Genomic DNA, 24824 nt, shown 5'->3' with positions numbered 1-24824 from the left:
TGGGCTGGTAGACTCGGTGAGCTTGGTGTCCCTGGTGAGGGCCACGCTCGATACCTACCCGATTCTTGGAAGGATGGAAGCCCGCTGCAGACATGGGAACATTGGAGAGTATCCACGGTCCCGAGTGGTCGTTGAGACGGATGGGGTGTTTGGATCCGTTAATGTTGGGGTAGTGCCTGACTTACCGCATCCCATTATAATAGGCCGGGACTTTAATTTTTTTGAGGACTTGTGGTCGATGGCAGAAATGGCCAGCTGCTTGTATAAAAGCCGGAAAGGCTCAAAGGAAGCCCTATCACAGCGGGAGGCTGAAAGTGTTCCTAGTAGTATGATATTGTGTAATAAGGGGAAGACCGTTAAAAATGGGAGAGCTCCAGACAGGGGGTTCAACGCTTGGTTAAGTGGGAGCTTGTTAGTCCAGGACACCAGGGGGAGTGACACTGACTCTAGTAACCTGACGACTGAGTACAGTGAGGTACAGACAGTTGAGAAAGATAAAATCTCCTCTCGACGCCGAAGACGTAATAAGCGCCGAGGGGTAGTGCAATGTATATCGTCTGAGTGGGGAGAGAAGGTTGAGGAAGGCACGTTGACAGTAGCAACCGCTAATGTAGAGTCAGACAGTGAAATCCTGAAAAAGAAAGAGTCAGAAACTGAACAGACACACTGTAACGACAGAAATCAGCAGGGTGAAAGTGCAAAAAAGGAGCCGACCAAAACAGTATTAGTGATGTCCCCTATGATTTCCTGGTGTGAAGCTGATGGTCTGTTGAGTGAAAACACTATAGGAGAAGAAATCCTGGAGGCTGTTGGTGGAGGAAAAATCCACAAAGGTCATGGTGAGCAGACCAGTGATCCACCCAGTGCTGGGGTGAATAATAGTGCAAACGGCACAAAAGCTGTTGTAGACCCCAGAGAATCTGAGGTTGAAGGTATGGAGTGCTAGAAAGCCTCTGAAGTTGCAGAGAATCAAGAGGAAATTGAGGGAGATGCTGCAGAGTCCCAAGAGATGGCTGAAGCTGCAGAAATTGCGAGAACCCTTAAAGTAGGGAAATCTAGCCCAGAAGTCCCATCAGCAGCTGAGAGCTTAACTGAACTTACTGGTAAGACCAAGATGGAGGCCATAAAGATGGACTTGGTACAGAAGATTGAGAATCTTGAGGCCAAAGATGAGGAAAAATTCAAAGGCTCTGAGGCTATGGAAAAACCTGAGGAGAATGCAACTCCAAAGGTGGAGCCTGTGATAAGAAAAGAGGATGGATATGGAAGACCCAAGGAACGGTCCGATGGCCTTACAGGTAAAGAAATTCGGCCAGTCTTTACGTGCATGGTAGAAGTCCCTGCAGACTTGAGAAAAGCCTGTGCCAGTGAGGCGGTACATGAAAAATTCAAGACGGCCGTAGGAGCCTATAAAGTGTACTTTGCCCCAGAGTCTTGTCGGTTGCTGGTGTGCTCTGTAAGTGATGTCACAAAGAAGCGGGTGGCTATCCTGAGTGGCATGCACCTACAGTGTCTTCGCACGAAGTGGCTCATCTCTATAAAGATGGAAGAAGACACCAGACGATTGGAGCATATGAAGCGGCTCACCGCAGCGTTTCAGGAAGTGGTGGTTGTGAAGAAACCATTAATTGGGCTTGCAATAAGAGTGCTGAGAAGTAACATTCAGCAAGCCAGGAAGGTTCCAGGTATTACAGCTATTGAATTGGAAAAAACCAGTGGAACATTCCGAATCTATGGGAAAACTGCAGGAGCAGTCAAGACAGCTCGAACGTTGTTGGAGTTTGTGGAGGAGGTCACACAAGTGCCCAGAGAACTGGTTAAGAAGCTGATTGGAAGAAATGGAAGAGTCATGCAGGAGATGGTTGACAAGTCCGGTGTGACGAGAGTAAGAATTAATATTCATAATGAAGCCAAGATACTCTGTGAAGTCGGTATGGTTCCATGTGTCATTGTGGGAACAAAGGAGTGTGTTGAAAATGTACGAGTCCTCCTAGAGTACCGCCTGGGTTACCTGGAAGAACTAAGGCAGTTGAACCTAAAAAGGCAGAATATTGCAGAACAACTCCATCAAGTGTGTATGAGGTGGAGACCGCTTTCAGGCTGGGGCCAGGAGAAGGGTTGCCCACCTGATAAAGGTGTTGCTTCAGTTGGCACAGAAAGTAGGTCCTATAATGAAAGGAACCAAGGTCATGGAAGACCTAACTACACTTTGGGCTATAGCATAGACTCTGAATGGTCCAAGTCCTCTACTCTAAACTCCAAAGGAATGAATGAAGGGAGTAATGTATCTACAGCGAAGGATGGTCTAGAAAGAACACACCAACAGAGCGATGACAACCGAAGACGCCATGGCAGAACAAGCCATAGTATATCTGCAAAAAGAGAATGCAGACGGTCTAGATATAGCAGATCGTCTATCCGCTCAGTGCTGAGGTGCCCAGACAGTAGCCCTTCTAGTGGATTAGATAGCTCAGAGTCAGACCAGACAGTAGTTTCGACTGGAAGAGACTTTCGCTACTACACTAGCCGTTGGAGACAGTCATGGAGAGATAGGTCTGACCGGGGGGCGTACCTGACAAGGAGGTTGACTGAGACGAGTCTGGTGACAATGACCGACTTTCTGTCAGGAGCTAAAGCTCAAATTTATCAGAGAGGGCCCTCTCAACTTGTAGGGCAAGGTAACACTAATGCCCTGTCTCAGGGCCCCTGTGGGTTATCAAATGTTCAACCCTACAAGTTTGAACAGAGGGGGGGGATATGTGAGGTAGCGACCACCAATGTTGTGGATGGTCGCAGTGGAGAAGGATCCCCCTGTGATATTGAACTGAAGGTGTGACTGTGGGACTTGTAGTTCCACAGAACTTGGGTTGTAATTAAGGGTTAGGTTCCCTTTAAACTGTGACCAGTGTGATGGACAGAGCTGGAGAATCACATACCTCCACCTGTGGGTGTATCCGGTTGGGTTTTAAGAGACTGTTAGTTTTAGAAACAGGGGGGAGCCTGAGAGTGCTGCACATGGAGGATGTGTGCTGGAGATCTCGGTCTGTGTGAAGACTGAAGAGAGACGTTTGGAAATCAGTCCAGGTGAGGACTGGGGAAAAATACTGCAGCCTGGCTGGAGAGGGCTGGAGGCTGCAGAAGCAACCACAGTGACTTGTGTTCGCTGGCTGGAGCCAGAGTGTGGAGAATCCACTATGGACACTTAATTGGACTGGAAGCCCACGGTATGTGGATGTTATATTTTCCTTTAAGCCAGGAGAGGCTTCATTGTGTTTTGGAAGGGCAGTTTATGTTGGTTACTAATAAACTGCTGCATTTTTGAGAGAGACTGTGTTGCCTGTGTATGCCTAAGCTACCCTGCACCGCTGCAAGCGAGTAAAACCCCCGGGTTGCGGTAAGCAACGTTCACAATACATATTCACACAACTCTGCTGCATACAGACAGATAGACACACAACTGCTGTAGACAGACACACACAACTCTGCTGCATACATGCAGACACAAACAACTCTGCTGCATACATAGACAGACACACAACTCTGCTACATGCATACAGACATACACAGCTCTGTTGCATAATACAGAAAGCTTTGTTGGATACATACAGACAGACACACAGGTCTACTGCATACATACAGACAGACACACACAACTCTGCTGCATACAGATATACAAACACACACAACTCTGCTGCATACATACAGACAGACGCACACAACTCTGCTGCATACATACAGACAGACACACACACAACTCTGCTGCATTCATACAGACACACACAGCTCTGCTGCAAACATACATACAGACACACACAGCTCTACTGCATACATACAGACACACACAGCTCTGCTGCATACATACAGACACACACACACAGTTCTGCTACATACAGACATACACACACAGCTCTGCTGCATACAGACAGACACTCACAACTCTGCTGCATACAGACAGACACACACAACTCTGCTGCATACAGACAGACACACAACTCTGTTGCATACATACAGACACACACAACTCTGCTGCATACATACAGACACGCATCTCTGCTGCATACATGCAGACACACACAACTCTGCTGCATACATAGACAGACACACAACTCTGCTGCATACATACAGACAGGCACACACAACTCTGCTGCATACAGACAGACAGACACAGACAACTCTGCTACATACATACATACACACACAGCTCTGCTGCATAATACAGACAGCTCTGCTGGATACATACAGACAGACAGACACACACAACTCTACTGTATACATACAGACAGACACACACAACTCTGCTGCATACATATATACATACACACACAACTCTGCTACATACTTACCGACAGACACACACAACTCTGCTGCATACATACAGACAGACACACACAACTCTGCTGCATACATACAGACACACACAGCTCTGCTGCATACATACATACAGACACACACAGCTCTACTGCATACATAGAGACAGACACACGGAGCTCTGCTGCATTCATACAGACAGACACACACACACTGTTCTGCTTCATACAGACAGACACACACAGCTCTGCTGCATACATACAAACACACACACACACAACTTTGCTGCATACATACATACAGACACACACAGCTCTACTGCATACATACAGAAACACACAGCTCTGCTGCATACATACAGACAGATAAACATATCTTTGCTGCATACATACAGACACACACAACTCTGCTGCATACATACAGACACGCATCTCTGCTGCATATATACAGACACACACAACTCTGCTGCATACAGACAAACAACTCTGTTGCATACAGACAGACAGACACACACAACTCTGCTGCATACAGACAGACAAACAACTCTGCTGCAGACAGACACACACAACTCTGCTGCATACATACAGACACACACAACTCTACTGCATACAGACAGACAGACACACAACTCATTTGTATACAGACAGACTCACACAACTCTGCTGCATACAGACAGACACACAACTCAGCTACAGACAGACACACACAACTCTGCTGCATACATGCAGACATACACAACTCTGCTGCATACATAGACAGACACACAACTCTGCTGCATACATAAAGACACACACATCTCTGCTGCATACATACAGATAGACACACACAACTCTACTGCATACATACACACAGCTCGCTGCATACATACAGACACACAGAACTCTGCTGCATACATACAGACACACACAGCTCTGCTGCATACATACAGACACACACAACTCTGCTGCATACATACAGACAGACACACACAACTCTGCTGCATACAGACGCACACAACTCTGCTGCATACATACATACACACACACAGCTCTCCTACATACAGGGACACGCACACACAGCTCTGCTACATATATACAGACACACACAGCTCTGCTGAATACATACATACACACACAACTCTGCTGCATACATACAGACAGACACACACAACTCTGCTGCAGACAGACACACACACAACTCTGCTGCATACATGCAGACACACACAACTCTGCTGCATACAGACAGACACACACACAACTCTGCTGCATACAGACAGACACACAACTCTGCTGCACACAGACACACACAACTCTGCTGCATACAGCACCAATTTGATTTGATGCTGAGATTTTTACACCATATTTCTGCATCCAATCTAGATCTCCTGGCAAAAAAACGCGGTGTTTTGACATAATTTTTTGCCATGTTTTTTGCCATGTTTATTTTTCCTCGATTTTTGCCGCGTTTTTTTGCCAGGAGGTGCACATTTGGTGCTGAAATCGTCTGCACCAGCTTTCAGCACCAAATTTCCACCTGTGGCAGAATTTTTTTTTATTTTTTTATTTTTGGGGGCCAAGGGATGCAAATTTGATGCTGAGATTTTTACACCATGTTCCTGCATGCAATCTAGACCTCCTGGCAAAAAAACGCGGTGTTTTGACGCAAATTTTTGCCACGGTTTTTGCCTCGGTTATTTTTACCAGAAGGTGTAGATTGGGTGCTGGAATATGGTGTAAAAATGTAATGATCACACAATTTACATCCCTTGGTCCAAAAATTAAAAAGAAACAAACGTTTAGATGCTGTTTTTGTGTGGTCTTGTGCCTAAAGGTGCAAATTTGATGCAGGATTTTGGTGTATTACTTCACCAACAAATTTGCATCTCCTGGCAGAAAACGGTAATGGAATGGTTTTCATACTGCTGGTTTTTGGCTGTTTTTTGCCAGGAGATGCAGATGTGGGATAAAATTGCACACACATGCACACTCCTGTCAGAAGTGTGCAGCTGTGCCAGTGATGCGCTGTCAGACTCGTGCGGGTCTGACATCACCCGGCACAGCCTGCCACTGTCTGAACTTGAGCGTGCATGTACCTAGAAACACATACACGCTCCTGTGAGAAGTGTGTGCGGGTGATGCAATGTCAGACTCGTGTGGGTCTGACATCACCCAGCACAGCCTGCCACTGTATGAACTTGAGCGTGCATGTACCTAGAAACACATGCACGCTCCTGTCAGACTCGTGCGGGTTTGACATGACATCAGACAGTACAGCATGCTGCTTTCTGAACATGAGCGTGCATGTACCTAGAAACACATGCACGCTCCTGTCAGATGTGTGTGCGGGTCTGACATGACATCACACAGCACAGCCTGCTGCTGTCTGAACATGAGCGTGCATGTACCTAGAAACACATGCACGCTCCTGTCAGAAGTGTGCGCGGGTGATCCAATGTCAGACTCGTGCGGGTCTGACATCACCCAGCACAGCCTGCCCCTGTTTGAACATGAGCGTGCATGTACCTAGAAACACATGCACGCTCCTATCAGACTCGTGTGGGTCTGACATGACATCACACGGCATAGACTGCCACTGTGTGAACGTGAGCGTGCATGTACCTAGAAACACATGCACGCTCCTGTCAGACTCGTGCGGGTCTGACATGACATCACACAGCACAGCCTGCTGCTGTCTGAACATGAGCGTGCATGTACCTAGAAACACATGAACGCTCCTGTCAGAAGTGTGTGCGGCTGTGCTGCGATGTCAGACTCGCGGGAGTTCCTCACAAGTGTGACTGCTGCCTAAGATAAACCGCATGCGTTTTTTTTTAATTTAAATAAATAATTTAAAAAAAGAATGACGTGCGTTCCCCCCCAATTTTCATTCCCAGCCATGATAACGCCGGCTGAGGGCTGGTATATCCTCAGCCCGCTCTGCGTGCAGCCTATTACTGACCACGATAAGCAATGACTGCACGGCAGAGACTGTCACAGGCTGGGGGGCGCGTCAGCCAGCAACCAATCACAGCTGAGAGGATAGCCGGTGGGCGGGGAAAACACGCAAAGCTGTGTGATAGCGTGCACAGAACAGGAAGTGAAAGCGCGACCCGGAAGCAGTGTGTCGCCATGACACAGAGTCTCTGTAAGTATGAAACGCTCATTTATTTATTGTTTTTTTTCATTTTTATTAATTGCCGGTTCCTGATCATGCAGCTGGAATCCCACCCCGGATCGGGCCCGGAAATAGTGCTGAAACCGCGCGGATTCGAACATTTACAGTCTGGGCCCGCTAAGCACTCCCCATAAGCAGTACAAATAATGGACAGTTAACCACGTCTAAACATGAACCCACATAAAATGGTACATGACCCACAATGTCCCACCATCACACCCCACACTGCGCCCATGAATTCAAATATTTACTATACCATTACTAAACTATTAGCCACGCGCCATTCAAAATATAAACTGAAAAACAAGCACTGTGCACCCCATTAAAGCATCACTCCAGGATTTGATTTTTTTCTGTGCTGGAGTGATGCTTTTAACCTAACATCCCTGCCCCTACTCTTATATATACATACCCTCCAGAGTTTTCACCTTTTTTCTGCGTCGCTCCGGTCCTGCAGCGCCATCTTGTGACCGCAACTTCTTACTGGCTCGAAGTCAGAAGTTACATGACAAGCTCTCAATGCTAGTCCATTACAGGCAGAACGATGCTCTCATAGACGTATATTGAAGAATGTCCTTGCACTTGCTCCATGACACATTGGAGCGATCCAGCAGGTCAAACCTGCAGGAGACAGAGAGGAGTAGGGAAGTGACCAGTGACAGCTCCACACTCCAGCGGCGCTGCTGCCGCCACAGACAGGGGGAGGAGCAATGCTGCATGGAGCGAGGAAAGGTGAGTATAAACGTTGTTTTTTTTTGTGTGTGATACAGGATACATGCCATATAGCAGGATGGATGGGGTTATATAGCAGGATGGATGGCGGTATAAAGCAGGATGGATGTGAGTATATAGCAGGATAAGGGCATATACCAGGATGGAGTATATATACAAGGCAGGAGGATCATTACCAGGATGAGGTACCTTAGCAGAGAATTTGGGGATGTTACCCCATAACAGTATCAGCAGCAGATCCTCGCCTCATAACAGTGTGTCATGACCACATTTTTTGCTTAAAATTTTATTTTCCTACTCTAAAACCAGGGTGCGTCTTATAGTCCAAAAAATACGGTGTGTGTGTGTGTGTGTATATATATATTTCCTGTATCTGAAATGTTTATTAGCCAGCTCATCCACCCACCCCACTATCCTTCACCTGTGAGCGCCGATGTCCATTCAGTCTAGTTGCAAATCATATTTATGTATGAGATAGCCAAAATGATTGTTTATAAAATGAAGGTAGTCTAAGGCTCAAAGCTGTAGTGGATGGAGAGATATGGAGCCTGAAAGTCAAAAGTACAAAACATTGTTACCCTTTTACTCATCAGTATATATATTGTATATATACATTTGTTTCCTGTATAAAAAATCCCCCATGTCACGGGGTCCTTCTCCCATATCACACAATCAACAGAGCGAGAGATGGTTGTTAGTGATGAGCGAGTACTAAAAAGCTCGGGTGCTCGAAGCTCGGGCCGAGCCTCCCAAGATACTCGTGTACTCGGGCCGAGCAACGAGCCCAATGTTATCCTATGGGAGACCCGAGTATTTTTGTGAAATGACCCCCCGGCAGCATGGAGAAACCCTAAAAATGTCACAAAAGTCTCAGAAGAGTGCTCAAATGACATGGCAACAGCATGGGGAAGACCCCTTGAAGCATTTATCACTCAAAAGTCACAGCTGTGAACAATTTTGTCCGCGTTTCACGCCATTTTTACGGACTCACCAGAAAACCTTCCAAAATGACCCCAAAATGATTTTTCATGGCAGAAATGTTAAGGGCACATACCCAATAGTGAGATAGAGCTGGTGTATGTTACTTTTTGAGATTAATACATGAAAGATTTTACGTGAAAACATTGTGTGGCACTCCGATGTCCCTGAGAAGAGACGTACATGAAGGCCTCTGAGTCTAATGTGCCCATTTTGAGGAAGTGAGTCTTTGTAGTATTTTCCTTTGCCAGGGCAGTCCAAAATTGTGAGGTTCACCAATGCCCCTGCATACAGACGTGCATGAGGGCCTGTAAACCTGAAGTGCCCATTGTAAGGAAGTGGGTCTATTTCAGTATAGCCCTTTGCCAGGGCAGCCAAAAATTGGGAGGCTCCACATTGTCCCTGGATAGAGACGTGCATGATGGCCTGTAAACCTGAAGTGCCCATTGTAAGGAAGTGGGTCTATTTCAGTATAGCCCTTTGCCAGGGCAGCCAAAAATTGGGAGGCTCCACATTGTCCCTGGATAGAGACGTGCATGATGGCCTGTAAACCTGAAGTGCCCATTGTAAGGAAGTGGGTCTATTTCAGTATAGCCCTTTGCCAGGGCAGCCAAAAATTGGGAGGCTCCACATTGTCCCTGGATAGAGACGTGCATGATGGCCTGTAAACCTGAAGTGCCCATTGTAAGGAAGTGGGTCTATTTCAGTATAGCCCTTTGCCAGGGCAGCCAAAAATTGGGAGGCTCCACATTGTCCCTGGATAGAGACGTGCATGATGGCCTGTAAACCTGAAGTGCCCATTGTAAGGAAGTGGGTCTATTTCAGTATAGCCCTTTGCCAGGGCAGCCAAAAATTGGGAGGCTCCACATTGTCCCTGGATAGAGACGTGCATGATGGCCTGTAAACCTGAAGTGCCCATTGTAAGGAAGTGGGTCTATTTTAGTATAGCCCTTTGCCAGGGCAGCCAAAAATTGGGAGGCTCCACATTGTCCCTGGATAGAGACGTGCATGATGGCCTGTAAACCTGAAGTGCCCATTGTAAGGAAGTGGGTCTATTTCAGTATAGCCCTTTGCCAGGGCAGCCAAAAATTGGGAGGCTCCACATTGTCCCTGGATAGAGACGTGCATGATGGCCTGTAAACCTGAAGTGCCCATTGTAAGGAAGTGGGTCTATTTCAGTATAGCCCTTTGCCAGGGCAGCCAAAAATTGGGAGGCTCCACATTGTCCCTGGATAGAGACGTGCATGATGGCCTGTAAACCTGAAGTGCCCATTGTAAGGAAGTGGGTCTATTTTAGTATAGCCCTTTGCCAGGGCAGCCAAAAATTGGGAGGCTCCACGTTGTCCCTGGATAGAGACGTGCATGATGGCCTGTAAACCTGAAGTGCCCATTGTAAGGAAGTGGGTCTATTTCAGTATAGCCCTTTGCCAGGGCAGCCAAAAATTGGGAGGCTCCACGTTGTCCCTGGATAGAGACGTGCATGAGGGCCTCAAAACATTAAGTGTCCATTTTAAGGAAGTGGGTGTATTATAGTATAGCCCTTAGGCAGGGCAGCCAAAAATTGGGAGGCTCCACGTTGTCCCTGGGTAGAGACGTGCATGAGGGCCTCAAAACATTAAGTGTCCATTTTAAGGAAGTGGGTGTATTATAGTATAGCCCTTAGGCAGGGCAGCCAAAAATTGGGAGGCTCCACGTTGTCCCTGGGTAGAGACGTGCATGAGGGCCTCAAAACATTAAGTGTCCATTTTAAGGAAGTGGGTGTATTATAGTATAGCCCTTAGGCAGGGCAGCCAAAAATTGGGAGGCTCCACGTTGTGCCTGGGTAGAGACGTGCATGAGGGCCTCAAAACATTAAGTGTCCATTTTAAGGAAGTGGGTGTATTATAGTATAGCCCTTAGGCAGGGCAGCCAAAAATTGGGAGGCTCCACGTTGTCCCTGGGTAGAGACGTGCATGAGGGCCTCAAAACATTAAGTGTCCATTTTAAGGAAGTGGGTGTATTATAGTATAGCCCTTAGGCAGGGCAGCCAAAAATTGGGAGGCTCCACGTTGTCCCTGGGTAGAGACGTGCATGAGGGCCTCAAAACATTAAGTGTCCATTTTAAGGAAGTGGGTGTATTATAGTATAGCCCTTAGGCAGGGCAGCCAAAAATTGGGAGGCTCCATGTTGTCCCTGGGTAGAGACGTGCATGAGGGCCTCAAAACATTGTTCCCATTGCAAAGGAGCGGGTCTCCTGTCGTTGTAATGTCCATTCTGCAAAGAATGGGCGAAAAAATTTACCACTGGGGGTATACCTGAAACAAAGGCCTAAGTATTGCAATTTGTAACGGTCATCATCATGGTGGCGCATGAGGAGAAGGAGGAGCAGTCCAGCGATTATCCAAAGTCCAGAAGTGTGTACCCATGGGTGAGTGGAGGTACATGGCAAACTTTAAATTCCGCTCTCATTTGCTGGTGGTGTGGTGAAGTCTGGCCCAATCCAACCCTTGTTCATCTTGATCAGAGTCAGCCTGTCAGCATTTTCAGTTGACAGGCGGGTGCGTTTATCTGTAATGATTCCACCTGCGGCACTAAAAACACGCTCTGACAAAACGCTAGCAGCAGGGCAGGCCAGGACTTCCAAGGCGTAGAGAGCCAATTCATGCCACGTGTCCAGCTTGGATACCCAATAATTGTATGGCACAGAAGAATGTCGGAGTACAGTTGTTCGATCTGCAAGGTACTCCTTCAGCATCTGGGCAAACTTAGGATTTCTTGTGGCACTACCCCGCACCTCAGGGGCTGTGGTACGTGAGGGGCTGAGAAAACTGTCCCACATCTTAAAGACTGTTCCCCTACCTCTGGCGGATTGGACTTGTGCCTCTCTCGGCTGTACGCCTCGGTTGTCCACTGATTCCTGACCTATGCCGCTAGCGTTTTGTGAGGGGAATGCTTTGCCTACTTCCGTGAGTATGGCCTTCCGGAACTGCTGCATTTTGGTTGACCTCTCCTCCACGGGAATAAGAGACAAAAAGTTCTCCTTGTAGCGTGGGTCTAACAGTGTTACCAACCAGTAATGATTGTCGGCCAAGATGTTCTTAACGCGAGGGTCACGAGACAGGCAGCTTACCATAAAGTCAGCCATGTGCGCCAGACTCTTAACAGCCAGGACTTCAGTAGCCTGACCAACAAGATGACTGAACATGCTGTCCTCCTCCTCCTCCTCCTCCTCCTCATCTACCCTGTCCTCTGGCCAGCCACGCTGAACCGAGGATATGACTGGTGTGCATGTCATATCCTCAATTTGGCCGGAGAGTTGCTCCATGTCTTCATCCTCCTCCTCGTCATAGTCCTCCACTGCACGTTGTGATGAGACGAGGCTGGGCTGTGTGTTATCACCCACACCCACTACTGTTTCTTGCTGCAACTCATCGCGCTCCGCCTGCAATGCATCATGTTTGTTTTTCAGCAGAGACCGTTTTAGAAGGCAGAGTAGCGGTATGGTGACGCTAATAATGGCGTCATCACCACTCACCATCTTGGTGGAGTCCTCAAAGTTTTGGAGGATGGTACATAGGTCTGACATCCATCTCCACTCCTCAGGTGTTATGTGTGGAGTTTGACCCATTTCCCGACGGCTTAGGTGATGCAGGTACTCAACAACTGCCCTCTTCTGCTCACATATCCTGACCAACATGTGCAGAGTTGAATTCCAACGCGTGGGGACATCACACACCAGTCTGTGAGCCGGAAGATGCAAACGGCGCTGAAAGCCGGCAAGGCCGGCTGAAGCAGTAGGTGACTTTCGAAAATGTGCAGACAGGCGGCGAACTTTTACCAGCAGATCAGACAGCTCTGGGTATGACTTTATAAACCGCTGAACCACGAGGTTGAGCACATGGGCCACGCATGGAACATGTGTCAGCTGGCCTCGCCTCAAAGCCGCCACCAGGTTCCGGCCATTGTCACACACGACCTTTCCTGGCTTTAGGTTCAGAGGTGTGAGCCAGTGATCTGCCTGCTGTTTCAGAGCTGTCCACAGCTCTTCTGCATTGTGGGGTTTGTCACCTATGCAGATTAGCTTCAGCACAGCCTGTTGCCGCTTCGCCGAGGCAGTGCTGCAGTGCTTCCAGCTTGTGACTGGTGTGGAGGGCACAGTGGATGAGGATGCGCAGGAGGAGGAGGAGGCTGAAGAGCATGACATTCCGGAGCTGTAGAGTGTGGGTGAAACACTGACTGAGGTAGGGCCTGCAAACCTTGGTGTGGGAAGGACGTGTTCCGTCCCTCGCTCAGACTGGGTCCCAGCTTCCACAATATTAACCCAGTGTGCCGTCAACGAGATGTAGCGGCCTTGCCCACAAGCACTTGTCCACGTGTCTGTGGTTAGGTGGACCTTGGGTGAAACAGCGTTGTTGAGGGCACGTGTGATGTTTTGTGACACGTGGTTATGCAACGCGGGGACGGCACACCGGGAGAAATAGTGGCGGCTGGGGACCGAGTAACGTGGGACAGCTGCCGCCATCAGGTCACGGAATGCTTCTGTCTCCACCAGCCTAAAAGGCAACATTTCCAGCGCAAGCAGTCGCGAAATGTTAGCATTTAGAACTGTGGCATGTGGGGTGTTGGCAGTGTATTTGCGCCTGCGTTCAAAGGTTTGCTGAATGGATAACTGAACGCTGCGCTGGGACAAGGACGTGCTTGATGATGGTGTTCTTTCTGCGTAGGCAACTGCAGGTGCAGGAGTGGAGGAGGCTTGTTCGCAGGCAGCATGGACAGAGGATTGGCTCGCATGCACAACCAGCGAAGACGTAGCAGTGATATCAGCAAGCACTGCTCCTCGACTCTGTTGTACTTCCCACAAAGTCGGGTGCTTGGCTGACATGTGCCTGATCATGCTGGTGGTGGTCAGGCTGCTAGTTTTGGTACCCCTGCTGATGCTGGCACGGCAGGTGTTGCAAATGGCCTTTTTTGAATCATCTGGATCCAACTTAAAAAACTGCCAGACTCGGGAAGACCTAACATTTGTACAGGCACCTTGTGTCGTCGTGTTGTTCCGGGGAACGGTTGCCTGACTTCTGCCTGGGGCCACCACCCTGCTTCTTACTGCCTGTTGTGATGCTACGCCTCCCTCCCCCTGTGCACTGCTGTCCTCGCTCTGCATATCCTCCTGCCAGGTTGGGTCAGTTACTGGATCATCCACCACGTCGTCTTCCTCTTCCGCACCCTGCTCCTCCTCCTGACTTCCTGACAATTGTGTCTCATCATCGTCCACCACTTGTTGAGACACGTTGCCAACTTCGTGAGAACGTGGCTGCTCAAATATTTGGCCATCTGTACAGACGATCTCCTCATGACCCACTTCAATATGAGCTGGCGAGAGGCCAGAATGTGTGAATGGAAACGTGAACAGCTCTTCCGAGTGTCCAAGTGTGGGATCATTAATGTCCGAGGAGGACGTGTACTCAGCCTGGTGGTAGGAAGGAGGATCAGGTTCAGAAATGTGCGGTGCAGTATCACGGCTACTGACACTTGACCGTGTGGAAGACAGAGTGTTTGTGGTGGTGCCAATCTGACTGGAAGCATTATCTGCTATCCAACTAACAACCTGTTGACACTGGTCTTGGTTCAAGAGCGGTGTACTGCTGCGGTCCCCAAGAATTTGGGACAGGACGTGCGAGCGACTAGATGTGGCCCTTTGTTGTGGCGAAATTAGAGCTTGCCCACGACCTCGGCCTCTGCCTGCACCACCATCACGTCCACTTCCTTGTTCCTTGCCAATGCCCTTGCGCATTTTGCAATGCTGTGCACTGCTGACGTGTATATTCACTACTTGTGCGTTATATAAAAGTTTCTGGAAATTGCACACAAGTGCACCTGTACGCTGCCACCAACAGGCACACACGTGCGGTTTTAAAAACCAAGCACGGACGCAATAAGAACCTAACAGGTTTTTTTGGGGAGCGACAATTACAGACAAGTCAGACACTATCTGGACTGTTTTACACTGTGTACACCAGCCCCAGATATGATGAAGGCTGGTATACGGTCACCACTACCCTGCCTGCCTGCCTGCCTGTATACTGGTACAATAGTCCTGACAAGGACTCTTTTGGTCACTAGCCTGTATTCAGACCTGGCTATACCCTGCCTGTATATAGCAACAATAGTCCTGAGAAGGACTCTGCTACTGTACTCCGACCTGGCTATACCCTGCCTGCCTGTATACAACTAGAATAGTCCTGAGAAGGACTTTTGGTCACACTGTTTGCAGCCCTGCAACTGAAAAAGCTATAAAGGGCCGCAAAGCTTTCCCTGAATCAGCGACACTCTCCCTGCACTGACAGTCTGGATAGCTGTGAGCAGAGCACAGCGCGCCGGCCGGTATAAAGGCTCGGTCACGCTGTGCAGGCCGGCCAATCACTGCAATTCCACAACTAACAGGGCTGTGGCATTGCAGTGGTCTGCCAGCCAATCCCTGCATGAGGGCTGGCTCTCAAAAGAGCGCCAACATGCAGAAATGAAGACCACGAGTACAGCACGAGTATCGCGAGATTACTCGGTCCCCGCCGAGCAGCCCGAGTACAGCGATACTCGTGCGAGTACCGAGTAGTTACAAGCATGCTCGCTCATCACTAATGGTTGTATAATCCAAAGAGCATTTATTCCAAGCAAATCGAATGGTCCATAACATAATCCACAAAACAGAGGGTAAAATTGTCCAGTAGTGGCATAAATGTCCCCGTCTCTCTGAGAAGTCTCAGCTTCTCCCAGAGGATCAATCCTTCTCTCCTTAGGCTCTCAAACAGACTGACACATCCCCCCAGGTAAGAAAAGAGGTTAGGTGGATTCCACGCCCCCTCCTACACACCTAGGGACAGAAGCGCTTCAAGAAGCTATAACCTTGCACTACAGGGGGTGATTATCTACAGACAATAGAATGTACACATAAGCAGTACAAATAATGAACAGTGAACCACGCCTAAACATGAACCCACACAAAATGGTACATGACCCACAAAATCTCACCATCACAACCTCTCCCTCATTTTTAATAAGTGAGTATGCCATGAGGTCTACACAGACGTCTGGCCATCTCACTTAAGTTCATGTTGCTCAGCTGTGGATAGTCTATGGTTCTTCTTGCTGGGACAGTCCATCAGTGTTCTGGTGTTGGCTTCCACACTTGTATTGGATGGAGAAGCTGTAGATGTCTATTGTACAGTGGTAGGGTTGGAAGGACAAGCTTCCCTTTGTGTCCTCCTTCACTCAAACTGTGTTTCCTGCTCCCACAAAGTGGCATTGTAGATCTCCCACATCATTTCCAAGGAGAATATCTGCAGGCAGGCCGCTCATCACCCCAACCACACATTGCTTGACCCCAAAGCCAAAGTCCAGATCTACAGTCACCTTTGGGATATTCCTCCTTTGTCCTCCAGCCAATTCAATAACAATCCCTGGTCCATGATGTATCGCCTCTGGCCGAACCACTCGGGGATTAGCTATTGTGAGAAATGCCCCAGAGTCACAAAATCCAATGACTCTCTGTCCATCCAGCACAACCTCCTGTAAGTGTTTACTTTGATGGTGAGAGGAACTCGGGGCTGTGGATCCTACCCCATAAACCCCTGGTGGCTGACTATGAGTGTCTGAGTCGTTGCCAATGTATGTAAAGCGCTATGGAATTAATAGCGCTATATAAATGAATAAATATTATTATTATTATTAGGCAAGTCCACTTGAAGGGGTGAGAACTCTTCCCACCTTGTATTTGGCTGTAGAGAATAAACAGGTCAATTTGGTGCCAGGTCATTCCTCAATCGACCAGCAGGGCAAGTGTTTTGCAAATGCCCAGGCTGCCCACATCGATAACATCTCTGCGTCGTACTCCTTCCAATGTGCATTCTGGAGAAAGCAGGAGGAGAATCTGTGACAAAGGCCAGAGACCATACACTCCAACAGGGGCATCTATGGTGCAGGGGTCAGCAGTACACTCCAGTGGAGGTGGTTGTACTTCTTCCTCAGACGGGAAGGAATGCACAAAATCCACCGGACGAGATTGAGGTGCGTGGGGGTCCCTCCGAGTCCTTACGGGACAACTGTATTGCAGGTGCCCAGGTTGCCCGCACCCATAAAATCTCCTCTCTGTGATTCCCCCAGGGTGTGGCCGGAACTGTTGGGGCCCAGGATTGTGAGCCATGGTTGTCATCGGCCTGTGGCTAGTTGGAGGGGCAGATATAACTGGAGAGGGCCGGGGTGCAGGAGCAGGCTGTGTCTTATTGTCCAGAAGCCTCCTCCATTGCGGTCTTATAGTAAGGGCCTCATCAGCCAGGTCTGCAGCTCTATCCAGGGTGTGCGGCATGCACTCTCCAACCCATTCCCGTATTTCTGAGGGGCACTTGTAAAGAAATTGTTGTATAAGAAATAGCTGTATAACATCTGCCATAGTGAAGGCGTCTTCTGCTTCCAGCCATCTCCGATATTCCTGGGACATCTTATGGGCATACATCCTAAACGATCCCCCCGTGGTGCATGGGAGGTCTGGGAATTGTGCCCTATGTGAGTCTGCAGTGATGGAATGGTATTCCAAGATAGTCCACTTTACAATGTTGTAATCCCGTTTCTGCTGTGAGTCAATCATGCGATAAGCCTCTGCCAGGCTTCCGTTCAGGAGTCCCACTAACAAACGCATCCAGCCACAGTGGGGCACCTCCATTACAACACACTGCTGCTTAAAGTCCTTGAAGAACCCCTCCACATCTCCAGAAGCCTCATCAAATGGCTTGAAGTCTGCCCGGGTGATCTATACAGGCTCCTGTATCGCTGGGTTTACACTCCAACACATATAACTCTCTCTGTCGGACTCCATTGCTTCTTGTCTCCTCTGTCCTCGGCGAGCAGCCTCCTCCTTATACTGCTGAGATACACTGGGGCCAAGAGCTGCCATCTCTTCTTCAAACCACACCAACCACTGGCTTTTTGGGGCGGGGATTCCCATCCCCAGTGCCTGTCTATCAGACATCTGGGAGGAGGCAGACTGGCTCTCACCCACAAGTAGATCAATTAAGGCTTCTATACTCAGTCCCTGGTAGCTCAGGCCCAGATCTTTGTCTCTCTCCTTTAGACTGGATGCAGTCCAGTTTCTGTACTCACTCTGTTGGTGGATCTCCATTAGGCTGCACTCTGTTGATTCCGCCGCTGCCACCAGTTGTCACGGGGTCCTTCTCCCATATCACACAATCAACAGAGCGAGAGATGGTTGTATAATCTAAAGAGCATTTATTCCAAGCAAATCGAATGGTCCATAACATAATCCACAAAACAGAGGGTAAAATTGTCCAGTAGTGGCATAAATGTCCCCGTCTCTCTGAGAAATCCCAGCTTCTCCCAGGGGATCAATCCTTCTCTCCTGAGGCTCTCAAACAGACTGACACATCCCCCCAGGTAAGCAAAGAGGTTAGGTGGATTCCACGCCCCCTCCTCCACACCTAGGGACATAAGCGCTTCAAGAAGCTATAACCTTGCACTACAGGGGGTGATTATCTACAGACAATATAATGTACCCATAAGTAGAGTTGAGCGGGATGCCAATAATCCGGGGCCGGCGGTTCATTAACAGACTTAAAAATAAGTCCGATCCGCTCCGGAATCCAGTGCCCATATAAGTGAATGGGGACCAGAATCCGGAGGTTAAAAACGTTTGTGGAGGGGCTAGGAGCGAGCGCAGCATACTCACCGAGGCGCTGTCATGGCGGCACACTTCTTCCGGGTCACGCTGTTACCTTCCGGAGCCGAAAATTCAATATTCATTGTTTTCCCCACCCACCGGCTCGTGTTGTTTGCAGCTAGACACGCCCCCACCCTGAGTAGCAGCGTGTCAGCGAGCTAACTGCAACCTATCACAGGTGCCTGGACGGCCGGCGGGCGAGGAAAGCAGTACAGTCTGTCGGTCAGTTCACGGTGGTAAAAATAAGCACTCGGCAGCACAGGTATAGCGCGCGGCTGCAGCCCCAGCTGTCGCTCTGTATCCGTGCTGTGTATACAGTGCCCAGAGTCACACGTGCGAGGCTGCCGGGTGCTGCCATGGCAGACTCGCGTGAGCCCCTCGCATGTGTGATTCCGGTGAAAGTAAAAAAAAAAAATTGACGTGTGGTTCCCACTATTTTCATCCCAAGCCAAGATAACGCCGGCCGGGGGCTGGTATATCCTCAGCTCGCAGCCGTCCGGTACTGCCGCATCTGTTAGATGTGACCATACCGGTGTGCGCTACTGGATCTTCCCGCTGGCGTGAGGTGGTGGCAGTCGGGGTAATAGCAGGGGTTAGCAGGGGCGCACGGCTGCTACTAAACCCTAGCTTTGTGTGATGGCACAGGCGTCTATCAGATACCTGCATCACACTAACCTGTAAGTGACAGTAAATAAACACAGACACAGAGAACAATCCTTTATTTGGAATAAAATACAAAACACACCCTGCTTCACCTCTTTATTAACCCCCAAAACCCTGCAGCTCCGACGTACCGTATTTTTCGGACCATAAGACGCACTTTTTTTCCCCCAAATGTTGGGGGAAAGTTGGGGGTTGCGTCTTATGGTCTGAATATAGGGCTGCGGCTGGGAATGAGGGTGCTGCGGGTCATCGGGGGCACGAGCAGGCAGCAGCAGCGCCTGCCGTGACCATGTGGGGCCCCGCTCATTACATATGCACGCCCATCCTCCCACCCATCTCTCAGCGCTGAAGCCGGCACTGACAGGTGGGCGGGAGGACGAGCAGGGACGCGCGCATAGCAAAGAGCCGGCCGCATGATCACCCCTGGCAATTACAGCCTGGAGTGATCATGTGCGGCTGTATTCACTGCCCCCCGTGCGTCATTACCAGCGCGGGGTTCAGTGAATCAGTACACTCACCCGTCCCCGTGTGTGGAGCCGCCCCCCTGCTGCACGCGATGACTTCCTGTCTGTGCCGGTCAGCTGATCTGTGCTGAGCTGGTCAGCTGATCGGCACAGACAGGAAGACATCGCGATGCAGCAGGGGAACGGCTCCACACACACAGGGTCAGCGTGCCAGAGAGGAAGATGTGATCGGCGCTGCAGGGAGTGAGGAAAAGGTGAGTATAAACGTTTATTTTTTTCTCTGTGCTATAGGATACAGGCCATATACCAGGATGGTATATGAGCACGATGGGGGCATATAGCAGGATGGTATATGAGCACGATGGGAGTATATGAGCAGGCAGGATGGGGGGGCATGTAAACAGGGATGGGGGGGGCATGTAAACAGGCTGGATGGGGGGGGCATGTGAACAGGCTGGATGGGGGGGGCAATGTGAACAGGCTGGATGGGGGGGGCATGTGAACAGGCTGGATGGGGGGGGCATGTGAACAGGCTGGATGGGGGGGGGCATGTGAACAGGCTGGATGGGGGGGGCATGTGAACAGGCTGGATGGGGGGGGCATGTGAACAGGCTGGATGGGGGGGGCATGTGAACAGGCTGGATGGGGGGGGCATGTGAACAGGCTGGATGGGGGGGGCATGTGAACAGGCTGGATGGGGGGGGCATGTGAACAGGCTGGATGGAGGGGGCATGTGAACAGGCTGGATGGGGGGGGCATGTGAACAGGCTGGATGGGGGGGGCATGTGAACAGGCTGGATGGGGGGGGCATGTGAACAGGCTGGATGGGGGGGGCATGTGAACAGGCTGGATGGGGGGGGCATGTGACACAGGCTGGATGGGGGGGGGCATGTGAACAGGCTGGATGGGGGGGGGCATGTGAACAGGCTGGATGGGGGGGGGCATGTGAACAGGCTGGATGGGGGGTGGGGGCATGTGACACAGGCTGGATGGGGGGGGGCATGTGAACAGGCTGGATGGGGGGGGGCATGTGAACAGGCTGGATGGGGGGGGGCATGTGAACAGGCTGGATGGGGGGGGGCATGTGAACAGGCTGGATGGGGGGGGGCATGTGAACAGGCTGGATGGGGGGGGGCATGTGAACAGGCTGGATGGGGGGGGGGCATGTGAACAGGCTGGATGGGGGGGGCATGTGAACAGGCTGGATGGGGGGGGCATGTGAACAGGCTGGATGGGGGGGGGCATGTGAACAGGCTGGATGGGGGGGGGCATGTGAACAGGCTGGATGGGGGGGGCATGTGAACAGGCTGGATGGGGGGGGGGGCATGTGAACAGGCTGGATGGGGGGGGGCATGTGAACAGGCTGGATGGGGGGGGGCATGTGAACAGGCTGGATGGGGGGGGGCATGTGAACAGGCTGGATGGGGGGGGGCATGTGAACAGGCTGGATGGGGGGGGGCATGTGAACAGGCTGATGGGGGGGGGCATGTGAACAGGCTGGATGGGGGGGGGCATGTGAACAGGCTGGATGGGGGGGGGCATGTGAACAGGCTGGATGGGGGGGGGCATGTGAACAGGCTGGATGGGGGGGGGCATGTGAACAGGCTGGATGGGGGGGGGCATGTGAACAGGCTGGATGGGGGGGGGCATGTGAACAGGCTGGATGGGGGGGGGCATGTGAACAGGCTGGATGGGGGGGGGGCATGTGAACAGGCTGGATGGGGGGGGGGGCATGTGAACAGGCTGGATGGGGGTTTATAGCAGGATCATATACAAGGCAGGAGGATCATTACCAGGATGGGGTACCTTAGTAGAGAATTTGGGGACATTACCCCCATAACAGTGTCAGCAGCAGATCCTCACCCTATAACAGTGTGTCATGACCACATTTTTTGCTTAAAGTTTTATTTTCCCATTTTCCTCCTCTAAAACCAGGGTGCGTCTTATAGTCCGGTGCGTCTTATAGTCCGAAAAATACGGTAATCCACAGGAGAAGTCCCACGCCGCTTCAGCTCTGCTACATCTGAATATCACAGAGAGCGGCACGACCGACCGCTCTCTGTGAGCTCCAGAGAATGAATGAGCTGCGCATTGAGCGGTGACATCACTCAGGTCATTTGCGATCACTGCTGGAAGTTCCCATGGTCCTTCATCTGTTATCACAGGTAACCTGACCTCAGGTGGAGGTCACTGAGTTCACAGACCTTTATCTCCTAGCAGAAAAATCGCAGTTTTTTTGGCCAAGAGATGCAGATTTTGGGCTGAAGTTTTTATACCAAATTCCTGCATCCAATCTACACCGGTGTTTTGACGCAATTATTTGCTGCGGTTTTTGCCACGGTTATTTTTCCACGATTGTTCTGAGTTTTTTTGCCAGGAGGTGCACACTTGGTGCTGAAATCGTCTGCACCAGCTTTCAGCACCAAATTTCCACCTGTGGCAGAATTTTTTTTATTTTTTTATTTTTTGGGGCCAAGGGATGCAAATTTGATGCTGAGATTTTTACACCATATTCCTGCATCCAATCTAGACCTCCTGGCAAAAAAACGCGGTGTTTTGACGGAATTTTTTGCCACGGTTTTTGCCGCGGTTATTTTTACCAGGAGGTGTAGATTGGGTGCTGGAATATTATGGTGTTAAAATGTAATGATCACACAATTTACATCCCTTGGTCCAAAAATTAAAAAGAAACAAACATTTAGATGCTGTTTTTGTGCGGTCTTGTGCCAGGAGGTGAAAATTTGGTGCAGGATTTTGGTGTATTACTTCACCAACAAATTTGCATCTCCTGGCAGAAAACGGTAATGAAATGGTTTTCATACTGCTGTTTTTTGGCTGTTTTTTGCCAGGAGATGCAGATGTGGGATAAAATTGCACACACATGCACACTCCTGTCAGAAGTGTGCAGCTGTGCCAGTGATGCGCTGTCAGACTCGTGCGGGTCTGACATGACATCAGACAGCACAGCCTGCTGCTGTCTGAACATGAGCGTTCATGTACCTAGAAACACATGCACGCTCCTGTCAGAAGTGTGTGCGGGTGATGCAATGTCAGACTCGTGTGGGTCTGACATCACCCGGCACAGCCTGCCACTGTGTGAACATGAACGTACATGTACCTAGAAAAACATGCACGCTCCTGTCAGACTCGTGCAGGTCTGACATGACATCACAAGGCACAGCCTGCCACTGTGTGAACATGAGCGTGCATGTACCTAGAAACACATGCACGCTCACGTCAGACTCGTGCGGGTCTGACATGATATCAGACAGCACAGTCTGCTGCTTTCTGAACATGTGCGTGCATGTACCTAGAAACACATGCACGCTCCTGTCAGATGTGTATGCGGGTCTGACATGACATCACACAGCACAGCCTGCTGCTGTGTGAACATGAGCGTGCATGTACCTAGAAGCACTTGTGCAAGTCATACACAAGTGTGACTCTGCCCTAATTACAGCGCAACTCCTAATCAAGACTGGCATGAACATAGCTGGTCTCGAGGAATCAAGGCATTTGTTGTCTCCCATCTTGACAAATCCACTATTAGGCCCTGTGCGCACTTGCCGGTTTTTGCCGCGGATTTCCTGCGGTTTTGCTGCATGTTTCACTGCATGTTATGTTCATAACATCTCTGCAGTGATTCACCAGCAAAACCTATGGGAAAAAAAAATGCTGTGCGCACTATGCGGATTTTGACAGCTGCATGTTTTGCTGCGGGATTTCCGCATCAAAAACAATTGCATATCACTTATTTTCCGCATGTCGCTGCGGAATTTCACTCCATTGTCTGCAATGTAATCGTGAAATCCCGCAGGGAAAAACGCAGGCTGCAAATTCTGTGCGGTTCATTGTGTTTTCCTGCGTTATTCCCTCCGGTATTTCGCGGTTTACCTGCGGTAATGTTCGTCGCTGCCCTGCAGTTTGCAGGGAAGTGATGTCATTTTTGACAGGAAGCGGAGCAGAGAGTAAACACACACATCACAGACTCAGACACAGAACACACACAGATCACACTCACACACAGACATATAGAAACACATAGAAAGCAAACGGACATATAGAAAAAAAAAACACGTGGGCTCCGCCGTATTTTTACCGTCCAGCCAAGGTAAGCACACAGCGGCGGCCCGGTACTCTCAGGCTGGGGAGGGCGAGGGGCAGGGTTAATGCCCCCCCTCCCACAGCCGAGACTATCAGCCCCGGGACTGTCGCATCCATTATGCGGCAGTCCCGTAGTGTCCCCGGCTCTTCCTGTTGCCGTGATGCAGTGGCAATCAGGGTAATATAAGGAGTTAATGGCGGCGGATCGCCGCCACTAAGTCGAGGCTTGATCATGGCAGCGTCTATGTGACAGCTGACATGATCAACCCGTAAGTAAAGTGAATAAGCACACACCGAAAAATCCTTTATTTTAAATAAAACACAAAAAAGCCCCTGGTTCACCCCTTTATTAACCCCCCCGAAACACACAGCTCTGGCGTAATCCACGTCCTCCGATGCTTGCATCCAGCCGCGTCTGACACACAGCGCTGAATGCAGCCTTGCAGCGAGACAGCAGAGGTAACCACAGGGAATTTCCCACGGCCGGTAATGTGAACACACTACCGACCGTGAGAAATGCAGCGTGTGCTCACAGGGACTCTATCTATCTATCCCTCTATCTATCTATCCCTCTATCTGTCTTCTATTCTTCTATCTGTCTATTTATCTATTTATCTGTCTGCTATCTATCTCAGAAGGAAATTACTGTTTTTTTTTTCCTTCAATGTGCTTTATTGCATGAATGCATTAAAGCACATGTACCAACCCGCATGCTGCAA

The sequence above is a fragment of the Anomaloglossus baeobatrachus genome, chromosome 2 (genome assembly GCF_048569485.1).
Source record: "Anomaloglossus baeobatrachus isolate aAnoBae1 chromosome 2, aAnoBae1.hap1, whole genome shotgun sequence".
In the NCBI taxonomy this organism is placed as follows: Eukaryota; Metazoa; Chordata; class Amphibia; order Anura; family Aromobatidae; genus Anomaloglossus; species Anomaloglossus baeobatrachus.
Note: the sequence above shows the minus strand (reverse complement) of the source record.